Below are 19,648 nucleotides of genomic sequence, written 5' to 3'. Positions count from 1 at the left end.
AAAATGTGGTGTGTCCATACAACGGAATAGTACTCAGCCATAAAAAGGAATGAAGTACCCACATACGCTACAACGTAGATGAACTTTGAAAACATTAAGCTAAGTAAAAGAAGTCAGACACACAGGACCACATTTTGTATGATTCCGTTTATATGAAATGTCCAGAAGTGGCAAATCTATAGAGACAGAAAGGAGATGGGTGGTCGCTGGGGAGAAGGGGGAATGGAAAGTGATAATAGGTACAGGTTTGGGGGGGGTGATGAAAATGCTCTGCAATTAGATGGGGGTGGGGTTGCACAAACTTGGATACTAATGGTATTTGCGGGGAGGGAAAACCAGCAACGGAGGCTGGCTGCCTGCTTTCTCTGTTGCAGCTGCTGCCGCTGCTCTGATCTCTTCCTTACGGGGTCACATTCAATAACTACATGACAGTTTTCCCCACATCTACCTCTTTCTTCTTATTGGAGTGTAAGCTGCGGGGGAGGAAGTGCTTTGAGGAAGGGAATTTGCTTTTTTCAGAGGAATCAGAAAACTTTCTTCTTGGTGACCTTTCCACCCTTCATTGCCAGAAGAGTTTGACCTCTGACCCCAGGGATGCTGGGGGAACAGGCTCCGGACAATAGAGCATTACAAATGCAGTGGGTTTTTCATGGACAAGATGTGGTACATTTTAGTGCAGATGGCGTTCCCCAGGTAGTAGTCAATGTACAGAGAGAGAATGATGGTGCTTCCTTTACTTAGAAACTTATCTTAGCCTTTCCTACACAAATAAGTGTCATTTCTGGTAAAGTCAAAAAGAGAAAGAACGTTCTTTTGTGCTGATGAGAAACGAAGATAGAAAAAAAAAAAAAGCACGACTCAGGAACACAAAACTCATGGACATTAGGCATCGAGTTCTCATGTCATTTTGGGAGGAAGGGTGAGTTTCAATCTGGTTTTAATTATGCTGACAGATAACAAACACACTTCTTCCTCACAGGAGTGTTCAAGGCTGGGGCAGGAGGCGACTTTCCTCATCGGACCCTGAGACAAGGAGATGCCCTCTGGCCCCAGAGGCCCCTCAAGAAAGACAGTCGCTTATGTTCAGAGCAGTAGCTAATTTCCAACGTTATTGACTTTTCATTCATGTAATGAAGCATATGCCTTTGGAGTTAAGAAGGGGATGAAGGTAAGACTCCATCCCTGCCCTCAAAGAGCTCACAGGTGTATGGAGATAAAGACAACAGTCAATGATAAACTGTAGAAGCAGTGTTCAAAGGATGATATGAGAAGCATCCCCCATTGATTGGGAGGTGGGTACGCGATGTGGGTAACCAAGGTGAGCGCATCGTCAAGATGCAGCCGGCCTTTTATAGGGGCCCCGATAAGCCATGCACTGGGGGTACTGGGAAGAGAAATAAGGGACTTGGGTCATTATTTTCTTGTCTTACGTTCAAACGTCATTTAAGGTCTGCACTAGAATCGAAGGACCTGGGTTGCTCTCCTGGGATTTCTCAAGGCTTAGGTTAGACCTCCAGTCCCATCTTTCAGAGGCCAGGTGGTTTGGTGGCTCCATTCCCTCAACCAGGCAGCCCCCGCCCCTCCGGCGGCCCTGGCTTCCCATCAGGGGAGACAGACGGGAGGCGGGTCTCGATTCCCAGGCTCCCACCCCTCCCCACACGCCGTGCGCCCTCCCTCCCGCGCCTGCCCGCCGGCACGGTCATCCTGGCTGCTTGTGTGGAAGGCTGTTCACCACACACTGCTCTGAGCCCTGGCTCCTTGCCCCGCAAGGCTCCCCCGCAGCCCCCTGGGGACTCGGCACCCGCGGAGGCTCCGCTGCCCAGGCCGCTGCCCTCACACACCACACGTCCTCCTTTCCCAGGCCCTGCTGCCCTCCCCTCCTTGGCTGGTGGCCCATCATGGCTGACCGACAGCGGGTCTGTGACTTTCTTCCTTCCTTCCCGGGCACAGACAGGGTGGAGCCGTCGGGGGGAGAAGCCGGGCTGTGGTCTCCCTCTGCATCCCCAGGGCCCCTCCCAGCTTCCTGGTTGCTGGGCTCACAGGCGCAGAAGGAGCTGGCGAGCCATCCCATCTGAAAGACCAGCTTGCTACCAGCAAAGGGAACAAATGTAATGCGGAAGTCACCAGGAGAGTAACCAGGGAACCCTGCGGACTGTGTCATCTCCACGGAGTGGCTTTGCCCGGTCCTCTCAGACTCCAAGCCAATTAGAGCCTGGCTAATTAGTTCTGGGCACCGAACAGCATTTGTGGGGGAAAGGTCACTTTGGTATACGATTTTCTTTCTCTCTAAGCCACAGAACTTCCTCCAAGGAGCAGGCACTCACCTCCGGTTCTCAGAAGCAGAAGAAGCCAAGGCACACATTTCTATGAATTCTCTGCGAAAGCCGATGATTAGTAATAATAGCCGTAGCCGTGGCTATTGATTGAGCACAGGTGCCAGACTCTTCGCACATCTCGCCTGTAGGGGAGCCTCCCAGAGATGTGGGCAGCTCCTTTCATAGCTAAGTCAACAACGTCTCAGCAAGGACAGTGAAGAGGAGCAAGGTCGTCTCTTGCAGAGCACGGGCCGGAAGTCCGGAGGGTCAAGGTCGTGCCCCGGCCCCAGCCGACCCAGCGTGGCTTGGGCAAGACTCGTCTGCCAGTGGACATTCCAAAGCACTGTACCAAAGAGTTAGCTGCAGCGAGAAGGCGCACGCTGGTGGATGATTTGATTGAAATGAAGTGTCTGTACAATGCGAGGGGTACCCCCAGCAGATACACTGACACCTCCCAGTGCCTCCCAAGTTGGAAATCAGGAGGAAACCAGTTTCCGGCTGCTGCGTTACCGCCACACGCTTTGACACAGAAACAGCTTTGAAAAATGTGGGTGCACATATAGACGCGTAGACTTCTAAGACATACTTCTGTGTTCCTCTGATGTAGCTCTGACATTTTACGGAGAAGAGACTCCCCTAAACATCTTATCCAGACAGATTAGTTGACACAAGGTATAAGTACTGACTCCCTAGAGCAATGAGAAAAGGCCTGCCTCTGAGTGTGTCGTCAGTAATTATTCCCCAACCCTGTAAGTTGTGCAAGGGTATGTGGCCTTGACGACATCAGACCACAGCACGGTGCCCTGACTCGACTGTGCCTGAAGACAACATAAGCACAGTGGTAAGCCCAGGCTTTGTTCCTTCTTGCGTCTTCTCTCTTCTCATTTGTTTAGTACGTGTTTTCTCTTCCCAGCTTCTGTTGCGTAACATCAGAATTTGTGCCAAACCTCTGTAGACAAGGATTTGGCAATAGGGGTGCTTGCAGTGAGACTCTGTCACTGTATTTGGAAAAATTAGGTGACCAGCCAGTTGGATTTTGTTTCTAATAGCTGGGAAAGATCATCACAGTGCAGAATGATGGGAGTGTTCATTCACCGGCACCAATGAGCTCTAAACTGGGTTCAACGAGACACGCCTGTAAGCCTTCAAGGGCATATTCCATTCCATCCAAATCCACTGGTTCTCACAGAACCACAGGAAACCAGTGAGAATGACCCAGTCAAGGTGCCCTTCTGTCCGTGAGATGTGTCCCGTCACGATGAAGCTTCAGGAAGCCTCAGCAAGGTTGTTCAGGAGAAATTTTCTACTTCCCCAGGTGAAAGGGAATAATCACAGGGAATTCCATATGAAGTAGATTCCCCTAGGGAGATGAACAGATAGATGCCAATGAGGGAAAAAATAATATATTTTTTTCATTTCCCTGAGATTTTCATTTCTGGAAAACCAAAACAGAAATATACTAAGTGCCGGGGGCACCAGGGGCCTATCCACAGCAAGGGTTTACCTTTCTGTCAGATTTTCCAGTTTTCTTACTTAAAGCAGGAGGGTAATAACACTGGTTCCTTTTGTCACCAGGAAGCTGTCCTACGTGTATTCTAAGGGGCTGATGTTATGTCTAAGAGGCAAAGATGCGTTTGTGCCTGGAAGATGCCTCAAAGAAGTTCAAAAAGCTACTGCTTTGGGCTTCCCTGGTGATGCAGTGGCTGAGAGCCTGCCTGCCGATGCAGGGGACACGGGTTCGTGCCCCAGTCCGGGAAGATCCCACATGCCACAGAGCGGCTGGGCGCGTGAGCCATGGCCGCTGAGCCTGCACGTCTGGAGCCTGTGCTCCACAACAGGAGAGGCCACAACAGTGAGAGGCCCGCGTACCGCAAAAAAAAAAAAAAAAAAAAAAGCTACTGCTTCCATGGCCTTTCCCATGTCCCCTGGAGCTACTAAAAGAAATTTGCACTCTGTACATAAAAATGGGTGGATGGACGCATGGATGGACAGGCGGATGGGTGGATGGATAAATGGACAGGCAGGTGAAATGATATATGGCTATGGATGTGTAACAGGGTTTGTTATCCCTCTGTCTACCCGACTAACACAAAATCTGACACAGGACAAGCTTTCAGTGAGTAAGGACCTGATACTTAAGGATTTCAATGAGGGTCAACCGGTCACTCCCTTTCAGGACTTGGGCTGGGGGGAAACTCAAAGTCATCTTACATACGTTGATATTTGTTCATTCATCAAAACCTAGGGATTCAGACTTGTCATTGGTGTCTTCATGCGTCAGTGACGCACGTGAGTAGGTCCTTGGGGTAATTTGAGGATCCCTGCTCCTCCAAGACAGTTTCCAAAAATCCTAAGAGTAGTAGGATGAAAAGCAAGAGTGGGCTAGAGACCGATTAAAGAAAACTTGCCTTCTTCCAGATCTGTCATGAGAAGGTCTAAAGAAAAATCCCAACACTCTTGCTGATGACCTCCAGTTCCTTGCTCAAGGCACTGTCCCCATCAAGGGAGATGTCCCCATGGCCTGAATCACCACGAGTCCATTTTCAAGTGCATTAACCTCAGAGCCCCCATATTCATGGAAAGATGATGCAAAAGGAATAAAATTAGGACCAAAAAACAAAAGTCAGGTGTACATGTTTCATTTTGCGGCGAAATCTACCCTTCCCTTAATGCAGGTTTCTGTTTGAATCACCCGAGGGGATGGTATTTTAAGGCCGTATGATGCCAGAGTTACCACTGAGATCTCCACAGTCCTCTCTAGAGGAAAAGTTCCCCTAAGATCGTACGTTGTTAGTGCTTCGTGCCTGAAGATGTTTTCTCTCCCTCTTGGCCAGACCCTCTCTAGACAGTATTCTGAGTCTCCTCCTCACTTACTGTGGTAGAATTTGAGTCTATTCTGCAAGCTTTCACGTAGGAGCACCTGGAAGTCAGGTGCTGGTATGAGTTAGCTTAAACCAGGACGCAGAGGTGAAACATAAGACCCTTGGATCAAGATGCTCTCAGCATCGTGAGGAGAATAGAGAGCAAACAGGCGATTACAAAAGTCTAGCAGGAGAGACCCTTGTGATGGAAATGGTGTGCATCCTGACCACGTTGGGGCGATCCTACAAATCTACGCATGTAATAAAACTGCACTGTATTCCTTTCAGCTGCACGTGGGTCTACAATTGCCTCGAATTTTCAAGAAATCCAATATATGTGGATAATTACAATGCGCAGTCCCAAAGGCCACGCTGGCGCTGGAGCATAGAGTGGAGACATACCGTCTCACTGTGGTTAGGAGAAGCAACCAGAGAAGGTCTCCCAAGGCAGGGGACCTCATCACAGGTAAATGGGAGGGTGTGGGGAAGGCCATGCAGTGTAGACACTGGCCCGTGCCCCCCCCCGCAAGCCGGCGCTCCCACCAGTGTACTGCTGCCTCTCTGGGTTTGTGCCACTGCTTTTAGACCTAACAGAATGTCTGCTTTAATCTGTAGCAGTCTCCCTTTCTCCCCTTCTCTTTTACAGGTCATTCACTTGTCAAAGAAACTGAAGCCTTTGTCTTAGAGAACTGCCCATATTCTGGATTTGAATGGTTCCTTCTTCGTGGGGTCTGGATCATTTCTCTATCCACTGTTATCTCCTGATAGTGGTCATTTATCATCGCCATCATCGCCATCGCCATCGCCATCATCATCATCGCCACATTGTACCACATCATCCCAGCATTGTTGGAAGAAGGGTGAGAATGTAGGCAAGCGAGTGCTACTTCTAGAAGTCTAATTCCCCTATCGTGTAACTTTAAACCAAGCCTTTCTTCCCTGCGACGTAGAACACGGGCCACGATCTCATGTTGGTGCTCAAGTCTGGGGAGTGATTCCCGTACAGAGACAATGCACGGACTTGTGCAATGGCCAAGAAAGGCCGGCCCTGCAGCTGCATTCAGAGCAGGGAGTTTCTGGAAACAGACCTTTCTGACGGTAAGTTCCAATAAAGCTGGTGGGTGTTATATTAGTGACTAGGCTCTTAGTCACCTCAAGGGAACTGAGATCAGATGACACCAGGACGGTAGAGGGAGGTGAGATATTCGCAATTTGGACTGCAGATGTGAACATAATTTCACGGGCATTTTCATAATCGTTCTTATGCTTCGATTAAATGCGTCACATACTACTGGCCTACAAGCTGGGAGGCAGGGGCTGAAGTGAGGAAATCCAAGGTTATTTATTTGCCTTAAAACCTATGCTCTGAGAAGGCCAGGAGAGGGGATATACCTCATCTTTAAAACACAAAATCTTCACTTCTCAGCTCAACCTGTGCACTTTAGCACTCAGAAACAACCCACAGACAGACCAGTGCATAATCGTGTGTAGCAAACACCAATTCAGGGATAGTAACAGAGATTTCAAAAATGTCAAAGGCACTTTTATAGAAGGAGGGAAAAAGATTAAGTACAAAAGCCTTGTACCATTTGCCTTTGACCCTTAACTCGTTTTCCACCTGCCTGTAAAACAGACTTCCTGGGGTCTTTTCCACCTGAAGGGTCCAATAAGACAGTCTTAGGGACACACAGGGTCAGCCTGACATCTCTAAACACCCACTACCAGTGGAAGCCAGAGGGCTATAGGTCTAGAAATTTCAGCTCACCTGATCTTTCCTCAAACTTTCTTCTTTTGATTATTTGTTCTTCTTGGGTGACCGAAACAAACATAGGAATGTAATAATAATGATGTTACCATGGCAGAAACAAGGTTCTCAGATCAAAGGATTCTCGCTGTACTCATAGAATGACTCATTCGGTCAGCTGGTCAACACTTATCCAGTACCCGTGATGCTCCATGCTGGTGATAGGTGTTCTCGGGACGGATACAAAAATGGACCACTTCCTTGGGAATTCCCTGGCGGTCCAGTGGTTAGGATTCTGAGCTTTCATTGCCGAGGGCCCAGGTTCAATCCCCGGTTGGGGAACTAAGATCCCACAAGCCGAGAGGCACAACCAAAAAAAAAGATATATGATATGATTTTACATACAACACTATATTATATAATACTATACTAACTTATGTGATACTATGCTATACCACATTACACTATATAATATCTTACAGTATCTGTTATTTGTCTATGTGTTTCTGGTCTATCTCCCTCTCACAGTAGATAATAAGATGGTTGGAGCATGAACTTTGCCGCCATGCTGGATTCATACCTTGTACCCCTCACCAGCTGAGAGACCTTGGAAAGTCTCCCTCACGTTTCCGTACCTTAGCTTCCTTCTCAGCTACATGGAAATAGCAGCACGTATCTCTGACGGCCGTTGTGAAGAGCGAGTGAGCTAAAGCCGAGGGCAGGGCCCGGGTGAGTAGCATGTTCGTTCTGGCTGTCGGTCATGTTGTTGTTTGGTGAGGGGCCCCATGCTGCGGAGGACAGCTCCTCCGTCACACTCCGTGATCTCCCGTGTCCCTGCCCGTCCAACCCCTGTGGCAAAGGGATGAAGTATGCTCACTGACTCAGACTCAGACTCACTTCCCGCGTCCCTGCCCACCCCATTTCTGAGTCTAATCTGAGTCAGTCAGCATATTTCATCCCTTTGCCGCAGGGGTTGGATCGGGGTGGGCGGATAGCCAGTCACGTGAGCCAGGCCACTTCGGCCCCAGCCATGACTTCCATGTGCCCGACTGGGGACTCAGCCCGACTCCCACTGGACCTGCTGGAGCTGGAGCTGCCCCCACAGGGGGCCCTGGCCTGGAGTCCAGGCACAAGAGGGGCGAGGAAGCCGGTGCCAAGGACATGGTGTGGCTCCTGCCTGCAGCCAGCTCTGTTCCTGCCCCTTCGGGGCGCGTGGGCCCAGAAGGCCCCTTTCTCCTTAACTCGGTTTAGGTCCCAGTGTTTTCACCTGCAACACCAAGAGGGCCAAGAGTTGGCGCCCCAGCAGGTGCTGAAGACCAGGACTGGAGGAGCCCGTAAAGGACTCAGAGCTCACACGGCGAGGAAGTAGCAGGAGCCCGCCTTGAACCCGGTTCTGCCCAGCCACTGCGCCATGAGCTCCCAGAGCTCCAGAAGGCTCCGGAAGGGAGGTCAAGATGCACCTGTGGGGATCCACAAAGAAAAGGCGGGAGTCGGAGACGGCTTCTGGAAGCAGCGGCAATTGCATTAACGACCAACCTTCACTAAATGCTTATCAGAAGCCAGTCCCCGCGGTCAGAGCCCCATGGAGCCTTGCGCCAGAGCTGCGCCTGGGGGATGAGCACGATTTGGGCATGTGGAAATGGGGGCAGGCGGGCTTCCGTAGTTGAAGATGACGAAAGAGTGTCCGTGTCCCTCGAAGCCCTGGGGAGGCAGCAGTGACTCCAGGCTGGAATGGGGCCTACTTCGGTGGCGGCGGCAGCCAGCGCTGGAATACGGGTGGCGCACCTTGGTGCACCGGCGTATTTAATCACTTCCCTCCGTTCATCCCGAATTCCATCCCAGCAAGACTTGCTGGTTTCCACCTCAGTTCCAGGGCCCGCACATCTCCACCACGTTTCCACCCACTTCCTGCTCGGGAAGACGCAGGCCGATTAGGGAACAAGATAAGCGTCCTGGTAACGGAGGGATGCGCCACTGGACGAGTGAGAGGTGAGCGTGGGGACTGCCCTGCTGCAACACGGCAGCCACCTGGGACACTTGGCAGGACGTTTCGCGTGCCTTAGCACTTCAGAAAGCAAGGCTAGGAACCGGAATGTTCGTGTAGTCACTGTCATTGAATAAATATGTGTTGAGCACCTACTGTGTGCGGAGCACTGCAGTAGGCGAAGAAGCTGGAGAGATGAGAGCTGTCGTCCTGGCTTCAGGACACTCACAGGGCAGGTGGGGAATTCACGTGGCACCATGAGGGCTCAGAGGCAGTGAGCACAGGGACCGGACACCTAGCCCACCTTGGGGCTAGTGGACCGGCACAAGGACTCAGGTAAGGCTTTTAAGAGGAAACCCAAGACCTGAAGAAGGATCAGAATTAGCCAGGAGATAGGACAGAGGGAAGATGGCGGGGGGGCAGGGCATGGAGTTCCAGGTGGGCGAAATTATACAAAGTCTCAGGAGAAAGGGAAAGAAAGAGGAACTCTGCCAGGTTTGGGGCTGACTACAGCTTGAAGGCAGGAGCAGAAAAGACAGAAGGGAAAACGTTTCCTGAGACCCTGGAATGCACGAGGCGTCATAGATGGAAACGGTGTGCGTGGGACGTCAGCACGGCCTTTGGCACATACTAGGAGATCAGTTCTTTTGAGCACTCACCAGGGGACTGGCTGACATATGCCAGGCAATGGGTACCCATGCTCATCGTGGTGACAAAAACTCTCTCCACCTTTGACCCGGGGGAGACTGAGGCCCAGAGCCTGGGTCAAACAACTTGCCCAGGTCTCACACCTGGGATGAAGCCGGATTCAGACCCCATGCGGCCTGCTGCCAAAGGGCAGCATCTCCTGGCTCAGCAACCCTCAGAAATCCATGCTTTACCTTCTCACTGCTCGGCCACTGAGGGCTCTGAACATCGTTGACCTAAAAGCCCAGCATCGTCTGGCCTGGAGATGCAGGAGGCTTTGGCCCTCCCATTCTGCCCCACCTCACTGGCTCTGTCATTTTGACCTCAACGATATCGTGACCTTGTCATTGAGACCCACCAGTGCTTTACAGCATCACAGCATGTCAGCTCTGTCTGTGCATATGGGTATCTGGGCCATGCTTACCTAGCCCGTATTCAGCCTCAAAGGGCCGAGAACATTCCCTCCGTGCAATTCAGATTTGTTTTTTAACGTCTTCGTGCAGTCCAGCCCATTTTCAGCTTGAAAAATGAGCTGGAGAAGACAGGGAAGCTTTGCTGAGGTCAGAGGGTGAATCAGCAGCCTGTCTCCATGCCGACCCACCTTTCCCAACCGGCCAGCGCCCACATCACTCAGCCCCGATTAGCAGCTCCTCACAGAGCCTGGAGGCCACAGTCGGTGACGCTCGCCTGGAGAGTCCCCATCACTCCCCCGGAGCCCCGGTGACGATCCCCGGCCGAGTCTCCTGCAGCAGCCGGCACCACGTTCTCACGCAGGACAGAGACCCCAGAGAGCAGGTCATAAATACCCACCGGCTCCTTCCTGCTTTCATGCCCAGCTTCCTCTGCAAGGCGGTGAGATGGGAACCAAGAAGGGCAGATTCTGCGAAAGCCCGCACATTGAGATCCTTTCAAGAGAGACCGGGGGGAACCAGTTGCAGCTCAAAGGTGGACACTGGCAACTCTGAACTCTTCTGTTCAAGAAAACGCCTTGCCATTGTAAAGCAATTATACTCCAATAAAGATGTTTTAAAAAAAAAAAAAAAAAGAAAATGCCTTGGAGCCTCCCGGCTTCAAAACTGGCATCGGGAAATGGCAGGAGAGGTGGTGATCGAAACAAAAAAAAAACCAGGGGGGAAGGAATGGATCGCTAAGAGGCTTTTATACACACACAGAGTTCTTCTGCTTAGTTTTTCTACGTTACATCTATTTTTTATTAGTCTCTGAGGTCCCAGCTTTGGACAACTACTATATTTTGACAGGGCGAAGGTTTACAAAGATCAGGGCAGGTGAAACTTCAAACAGTTGTCTAAGTCATCTGCCATCTGCGACAGAGAGCTCTGTCTATACCAAAAAAAAAATGTAATTTTAGAATTGATTAGAAGGGTAGGTATAGGACATCCAGATGGGGTAAGTTAGTTTAAAATTATTCCAATTACCAAATAGGCCAATTCCTTTTTTTTTTCAGCTTTATTGGGATATAATTGACAAATATAAATTGTATATATTTCAGGTGCACAATGTAATGTTTTTGGTATACGTATACATTGTGAAATAATTACCACAATCAAGCTAGTTAAAATATCCATTACATCACATAGTTACTGTCTTCTTTGTGTGTGTGTGTGTGTGTGTGTGTGTGTGTGTGTGTCTGTATGTGTGTGTCTGTGTGTTAAGAGCACTTAAGATCTACCCTCTTAGCAAATTACAGTACTCAATATACAACACAGTATTGGTCACTACGGCCAACATGCTGTAGAATAGATCTCCAGAATTTATTCATCCTGCATAACTGACACTTTGTACCCTTTGATCAGCTTCTCCCCATTTTCCTCCATCCTTTAATCCCTCATAACCACCATCCTAATCTCTGATTTTGTGAGTGTGACCTTTTAAGTTTCTACATATAAGTGAGATCATACAGTATTTGTCTTTCTGTGTCTGGCTTATTTCACTTAGTATAATGTCCTCCAGATTCATCCATGTTGTCACAAATGTCAGGGTCTCTTTCTTTTCTAAGGCCGAATAATATTCCATGGTATATGTATACCAGATTATCTTTATCCAGTCACCTGTGGATGGACACTTAGGCGGTTTCCATATCCTGACTATTATAAATAATGCTGTGATAAATATGGGAGTCCAGCTATCTCTTTGAGATACTGATTTCATTTCCCTTGGACATATACCCATAAGTGGAATTGCTGGACCATATGGTAGTCCTATTTTTAATTTTTTTGAGAAACCTCCATACAGTTTTCCACAGTGGCTGCACCAACTGACATTCTTGCTAACAGTGCACAAGGGTTCCCTTTTTTTGCCACATCTCCACCAACCCTTGTTATCTTTTGTCTTTTCGGTAATAGCCATCCTAACGGGTGTGAGGTGATATCTCATTGTGGCTTTGACTTGCATTTCCCTGTTGATTTGGTGATGTTCTAGGCCCATTTAATTTTGAATGTCCACTAGGGGACTCGAATAATCCAGCGGGTCATTTTGTATAATGGGGGGACTGGGAGGGGCCGTCTCTACTGGGTTGCTGAGGGGCTTGGTCCCTTGCAATGCTGTCATCAGCAGGTCAGGGGGAGGGTCAGAAGTGCAGAGGTCCCCAGCCATTTATACAGCTGCCCTGTGGCCTCATGTGGTGAAAGCCACTTCACAGGCACAATCTCTGATCCTGCCCACCTCCCATTTTGCAGGTGAGGGGCCTGCTTCTGAGAGGTTAAGCGCCTCAGTTTCATTTGCAGCTGGTGCAAAGGTGGGAAGCGAGTTAAAACTAGTCGATGTCACATCCTAGATTCAAAGAGATTTAGGCAGCAGGGAACAGTCTTGATCGAATGAGATGGACCCTAGGGGGATCGTTGTATGTTTCCGTGCTTGGGTTCAAAAACGTTAGCCCACAAACAGAAGATAGGGGAAATGCGAGGAGAAAAGGCCTGGGGCCGTGCTCGATGAGTCCCTGGTGTTATATGTCTGCCGGAGAGGTCGGGAAATTGTGGTCTAGCATGGGGAGCAGACAGGCTGCAGCTCCAGGAGGCAGAGGGTGGGGCTACAGCCTGGGGATCCGGGTTCAGCTCTGGAACCTGAACCCTCAGGTGGGGGCAGCGACCTCGAGGCAGGGGCGCTTGAAATGCAGGCATATGTGGAAATGCTAAAGGCACTGACTATGTCTAGAAATGAAAAGGAAAGGCACGGAGAGGGTGTCATAGTGGTTGTCTTCTACTCCTCAGAGCCCCCAAAGGATGTAAGGATGTCGCCTTCTGAGTGTATAAAATCAAGACTCATGTAGAGAAGAAGGGATATGACTTGATAGTAGACAAACAGACAAACAAACAAACAGCTTTCCTGACAGTCTCAGGACTGTGTGAAGATAGAAGGTAAAATAGGGAGGTAGTGAGCACCCAATCACTGGAGGTAATCAAGTACATGCTGTCAGGACAACACACGGACTTGTGTGGGTGCTACGTGCTTTGGTTTCCATGGACTCCTTCCACAAGAAAACTTAATTAAATTTTATGGCTTTGTTTGTATGCTGACAGAGTCCATGCTAGATGATTTTCATTTCTTTAACTCTGATTTTAGAAGAAATGAAAATGTTTTCCTGGGCCCCTCTCCGAAGTGAATTCTGCCAAAGAACAGAGGAGTGCCCCAAGCTGCTTTTTGAGATGGTTAGGGCGCGTGTGTTGCCAGGAGCATGGCGTGAAGCATGGCGTGCCTGCTACGATTCCATTCTGTAAAGAGTGTCCACCCGGACCCCGACTGTCATAGATGGTCACACCTGAGACCACGATTAGGGGACCAGAGTGGAGGTGAGGCATTGTGGTTCTCTTGTTTGATGTCCTCCCATTTCTGTCTTGTTCAAATGTTTATATTTAACCAAGAGCATGGATCGCTGTTTATAAAATGACAAAATAAGAATACTGGCAAAAGGTCTATACGTTGGACTTTCATTTTTATTGGGGGTTAGGGGCGGGGATGTTTCACTCAGTTCTCTGTTCAACCAGCAACACTGCCATGATGGATAACGCCGTGAGGGTGTCACTGGGCGAGTTTGGTGTTTTCAGTGCACAGAACAACACGTGAGAAGGTTCAGCAAAACCCATGATGCAACCGAGAACAAAGACATAACACAGGCCCCAAGGGATCTCTTCCCTCAGGTCCAGCCAAACAAACTGAGAGACACACAGATTCAGAAATCATCTGCATCAGCAGACGCTTGCAGTCAGCACACATGTATTTAGGTTTGGTTTGTGTTTTCTAGAACTCCAGGTTCCAGCTCCCAGTTCGAGTGGCTGCTAAATGCCTCTGGAACAGGACCTAAGAGTCACCCCAGACCCAGGGGGAGGAAGGAGAGTGACCAAAACTCTACAGAGGCAGCACTACCACCAGCCTGTCCCCTGGGTTCCCCTGCACAGAAGACACATCCTGAACAGACACTGTCCCAGTATCAGGTTCGTTTCTTTATTCCTGCCTTTTTAAAAAACATCAGTTCTGATTTCAGCACAGTAAATCTTTGAAGGGTTGAATGCTTTCGAGACAAGTTCCCTGCGTGGTACAGCTGTGAGTAGAATCAAAAAGGGTAACAATGGAATGGTGAATTGCAAGTGGTTCCTAATTGAAGGAAAAGAAAAAGCTAGGGAGATGTCCATGGCCTGAAAAAAGGAAAGAAGGAAAAAAGAAACCAACAAGCGTGGAAATCTGTTGATTTGGAATGGCGAGAGTAGGGAAGAGGCCCCATCATTTTGGATCTCCATCTGGTGCCTAAACCCCAAAGAAGTCCTTTCGTTCAAATGCCGGTGTGTGCACAGAGCTATTATCAATCACGTCCTGTCTGCCAGGCCACACTGGGTGTCTGTCGGGTGAGGGAGGGAGGAAAGCTGGAGGAAATCTGGGAGGCTGTCCCGGGAATTCTCACTTGAGAAAACATCTGGCTTTTCCACATCTCTGGTGCAAAACAAACAAGAATTTTATTAAATGATGTGTATTGTGTTCTAAGGTAGAACTCTTTGGGAGCCTGACACAAACAAGCAAACAAAACAAACAAGACCCCAGACTCGGGCACTTGCTACCAGGGTCCTTCACAAAGGCACAGGTGACGAGTTGTGGGGTTTTTTTTCAGAATCCACTTTCCAGTAAACAATGTAAACAGTGTATGAAGACCCCAGACCCTTCTTCTGCCCTCGTCCCGCTGCCCACCCACACCAGGCCTATACCCGCGTCGAAATGATAACCACCCCCCCAAAGAAACCTCCAGATGCCATTTGTCTACTTTTCGCTCTCTCCTCACGATTACTCCCCTCCTCTGATGGCCTGCCTTCCCCGAAACCAAACGTGAGCCGTTCCCTAACTGCACTGGAAAATCAGAATTTACTGTACATATGTTTGTGTTCCACTTAATAAGAAAAAACCTATATTTTAAGATAAACTTTGTTAGTAATTCATGAGGTAAGTGACTATTTATGCTAATCAGGCAGAAATATATTCTCAGGCATAATGCATTACATAAATTTGAATGTAAGATGTTCAATTATGAAGTAAATACAGGTAATGCAAATAATAAATTACCTCTAATAAAAATTATAGAAGATGTGTCTTCAAAGAGAGAGCGGCTTTAACTTACAACTGTGAATTGCTTAAAGAGAAAAGAATTAATAAATGCTGATTTACTCTGATGATTATTTAGCACATAATTCACCTATTCATAACGACTCCCAGTAATCAGACTGTTGTCTCACATTCTCCAATATGAGGCAAGACTGTTTCCTCAGCAATTTTACCCTTATCAGATTATCTCGTCTGATTCGATTAATTTTCGTCCATGAATCTGCTAACAGTGATTTCTGACTTACTTGCCCTGCTCACTAAAGACTGCTGAAAGGATTTTTCTCTAACACTACAGCTAGGAACAACACTCCATGCCTTATCATTCAGTTCCTCTTAACAACTCTTTTCTCAAATCGATTTAGTTGCTTTCAGAGTGAAACTCAGTGGACACTGGTTAGTTCTGCACCATAAAATCAGCTCCTGGATAAAAAGAGTTCAGACACTACCCGTGATGCCTCTTGTTCTTTTTAGATTATATGTGTCTGATTCCAACATGATATACCTGAGTTGCTGTAACTCACAATCAGGAAAACTATATTATCTTTCACTTTTAATCATTATAATTTGGACGTAAACAGGGTTTAAAATAGTTTTTTTTGCAAAAAGTTATTATGTATGTACTGACATGAAACCAAAATTGTGTTTTTGATGTTACGGTTTCACAATCTCCTACGTGATCCGACCCATGCCCTCCTCCCTCCCGCAAATTCTTCTATAAAGATTCACTGCTTTCAGGAACCTGAATGCTACTGGTTTGAACTGGTCAATAATGACAAATGCATGGTTTCTAAATTACTCTGTATTGTTCTACAGAGATTACTAGAGTATATATAGCAAGGGAGTATTAAGCAGTAAGAAGACACAGTTCATATTGTATTTGGATTAGATTGGCTTGGAGCGAAGTGAAACAAACAATGTTAGCAAAGAAATCTAAAGAAATGTGGCCTGCTATAATTGTAGAGACTCAAAAACCTCAATAGTACTAATTAAAATGAGAGAGCTCAATTGTTACAAGAGAAACGCCACTAACAGAAGACTGTAAATGTTTAGACACCCCTGTGAATCACCAAATAATAAAGGAAAAAGGACAAAAATGAGAATTAAGTTATAAGCTTGAGGGCACTGCTGCTCCACGTCTAAAAAATAATTCGGATCATTTTTTTTTTTTTTCCAAGAGAAAATGGGAGACTATAAAAGATTCTGCAATGAGAGAAAAAAAAAAGATACCCTGCCTGGTTTGACAGCAGTGTACAAAAATAAACCATAAAAATGTGCAGATAATAATACATTTAGCTGACCAAACATGGGTATTTAATATCTAGAAATGACACATAATTGCAACAGTTAGGTGCATGGCCGTGAATCTATATCTCATGGTCTTCCTCATTGGTAAACTTTGTTTATAAATGTTGTTTTATTTATAAGTGTAGCAGTTTCAGTGTTCCTGACCAAAAATACTTTCATGAAAGGCAGGGATCGTATCTCACAGCTTTTACCAAAACTGTGATGCAAAAGGATTAAAGAAACAAATTCTCGTAAAAACTGAATTACTTCTTCCTAAGCATGCTGAAATTCATACTTTACATGCAAAATAGAAACTTCAGACATTTGTGGCTAGTGATTTTAAAAAGGCTTAGAAAAGTATTGCTATAGACAATGCTAATGACACGATATGTTTATGTAATTTAAGCAGTAAATTTTCCTCTGAATACATAAGCTGTAATCCCTTAACTTCATTACTAGGTGAAATACTGTTTGAGAGGAGGAAAGCAAAGGAATTCTGTTAGGTTGCATAAATATTGACATAATCTTCACTCTTTCTTCCCCAAACTGGTAATAGACATACCTCATTCCATCCCGACAAAGTACTCCCATAAAACCAAAACTACCCATATAAACAGCTTCTCTGCAGTGATGATGAAAAGAAAAAGTGCTTTTCTAGAAAACAGCAACAGTGCTGTCCTTTTAGGGTAACGATGTGCCTACAAACGTTTTGGGGAATCTCTCGTTAGGGATTCCAGGGTTTGCTGAAACCCAAGGCTGCCAGCATGAGAGAAATTAACACAAGTCTAATCTGGTGTATGAAGCCAATGAGTGACACCTAAGGTCTCGTTATAAATAGTAAAGTATGCTGTCCGGTGGGTGAGAGCATTCTGAAGTGCAGTGTTCAAGAAGCTGGCTTAATATATGACTAAGTGTCAGAAGTCAGGTTTTCTGAGAATTACTTTTCAGATAAACAACTTTATAGCACTGCACTTAATCTTACTTACTAGAGACATCTCATTTATCACTGAATTACAAGTAACTTTAATTCTATTGATATTGCCATAAAGCCCGTCGAAAATCCATCCTGGCACTTTTAAAGGGTTTGGGGCCCTGTTTGTTACATGGGATCCTCTTGCATAAGCCTCTCAGCTGTAGTTACACTTGGAAGGCTCCTGGGTCCCCTGGCCTCTGTATTCACAGTCAAGGGGGATGGTAGAGAAAAATGATTCTCGCACCTGCCAGCACTGCCTTCAGCCCCTTTCCTAACAAAGTCGGGTTCTCCCACTGCAGTCAAACTAACTTTCTGTGCCTCTTTTCTCCTCCCACCTAGGGAAACCAGCTTCTTTTCATTTCATCAACAAAACTGGACACGGATCAATTTCAACTGACCTTTGCCGAAAGGTGGCGCTGTTGAGGTAAAAACCAAGTCGGTCCAACAATAGTTTTCACTCTTCGATCGTTTTGCAGGCTTTTCAGAATTTTTTTTTTTTGAATGCACCGTCCTAGCGTCCCCCCCGTCCCATAAAATAAGATAAATATGATTAACACCAAATGCATTTCATTAATTGGAGGAATCAACAGTCCAACATCCAAGCGGGCGGGCTGGTCTTCCAAACGCTGGGTCGGCTTCACGCACTCTTGCTTCCCCCCAAGTCAATCTCGGCTTCTCCATCTGGTCTATCGCTTTAAAATCTTAGAAACAGAGTTGTTGGTTCTTTTTTCTTTTCTTTCTCTTTCCTTCCTTTTTCTTTTTTGCATAAGCTTTAGAAGGATCGGTCTAGAAAACTGAATAGTCATTAGCATCCGCGACCCCGAGGGGGAGATGCAGCCCCCCACTCCACTCCACCCCACCCCCACTCTAGGTTTCCGGGCCCGTCCGAGAAACCGCCGTTTAAAATTTAACCCTTCGAGGGGAGCTGGTGAAGGCTGGGTGTTTGTTTTTTTTGTACCCCTTGTTCCACGCCACGATCAAGTCTGAAATAATTAAGTGAAACGTAAAAGTGCAAAGGGCGCGCGGGACCCTGATAAACAGGAGTCAGATTTCATAAGGGTGTGTGTGTGTGTGTGTGTGTGTGTGTGTGTGTGTGTGTGTGTGAGTGAGTGTGTGAGTGAGTGAGTGAGTGAGTGAGTGGGGGGGGGGGGAGAAATGAATCTCAAAGGCCAAACTCGGGCCAGAGTCGGAAGCCGGAGGGTGAGCCGGGCTGACCTGACTCCGAGCTTTCCCGGAGTTAATTCGCGGAGGAGTTCGCTCCCCCCGCAAGGGCACGCGACGCCAGCGGGCAACCAGCCCCCGCGCGGAATGGCTCCCGAACAACTTAGTTCACCTCCTTTAAAAGAGGGTGATAAAGCGCGCTTTCTCTTTCCGCCGACTCCAGACCGCCCCAGCAGGCGCGCGGCGGGGCGACGTCCTCCGCGCCGTCTGGACCCCTGCACACCCGCGCGCGGCCACCGGGAAGAGGGACAAAGAGTTTGGGCCAAGTTTGAGCTCCGGGCACTGCCAGGCTCGGGGGAAGGAAGGTTCCCCCGGGCGGACACCTGGGTGCCGAAGGTGGAGCAAGGAGAAAAAGCTACCCGGTGAATTCACGACCCTGGGGATGGTGGTCGGCGGGGGCGAGGGGCGGGGGGCGGCGGCCAATCCCGGCCGAGCGAGTGGCGGGCGAGCTGGGGCTCCGGAAGGCAGGCCTTTCTCGCTCCGAAGTAAAGCCAACCGTCCTGCCGGTCCACCCGGGTTTCCGCAGTCCCCCTGGAAAACTCCTTCCCCTCTTGCACCAAACTTTGCGCCGGGCTTTGCAACCTCCCGAGGAGGCTGCGGCACAGGAAGGGTTAAGACTGCCAGTCCCAGCTGACAGTCAGCTGATTGGGCCCTGATTGACAGCTCGGAAAAGTTTCCTTGTTTCTATATTATGCTAATCGCGGCCGCTCTCGCCGCCTCCCATTGGTCCGGAGTACCAGTCAATTTCCCTTTTGGGCCTGACGTCACAAGTGCTATAAAACTCAGCAATTGCTTTAAACTCTTCTTGCTGGATCAGAGGCTTTAAAATCTTTTTTTCATCTTCGAGCTGTAGCTCGGGCTGCTCGTCGGCTCGGCCTCTCCCCTTTTGCTCTCCGCCTCGCCTTTCCCCAGGACTTCGCTATTTCGCTTTAAAAAAAAAAAAGGCAAGAAAGAACTCCGCTCCCCCCTCCCTTTCCT

At 48.0% G+C, this 19,648-nt stretch overlaps 2 long non-coding RNA genes across 2 annotated transcripts in view; one reads left to right on the top strand and one right to left on the bottom strand.

Annotated features, from left to right (window-relative positions):
* Positions 1–13,523: 13,523 nt before the first annotated feature.
* LOC132510508 (uncharacterized) lies at positions 13,524–18,583 on the bottom strand. The gene is made up of 2 exons (XR_009537321.1): positions 17,848–18,583; positions 13,524–14,532 (listed from the first exon to the last, which is right to left on the bottom strand). It is a non-coding gene; the product is annotated as an uncharacterized LOC132510508 (long non-coding RNA).
* Positions 18,584–18,640: 57 nt separating this feature from the next.
* LOC132510506 (uncharacterized) overlaps positions 18,641–19,648 on the top strand; it is a 32,917-nt gene continuing 31,909 nt past the window's right edge. The window contains exon 1 of the long non-coding RNA XR_009537320.1: positions 18,641–19,032. This is a non-coding gene — a long non-coding RNA (uncharacterized LOC132510506). The remainder of the gene's footprint in view (positions 19,033–19,648) is intronic.

The sequence above is a fragment of the Lagenorhynchus albirostris genome, chromosome 19 (genome assembly GCF_949774975.1).
Source record: "Lagenorhynchus albirostris chromosome 19, mLagAlb1.1, whole genome shotgun sequence".
Taxonomy (NCBI): domain Eukaryota; kingdom Metazoa; phylum Chordata; class Mammalia; order Artiodactyla; family Delphinidae; genus Lagenorhynchus; species Lagenorhynchus albirostris.
The sequence above is the reverse complement of the archived record's forward strand: the minus strand, read 5'-3'. Positions and strand labels throughout refer to the sequence as shown.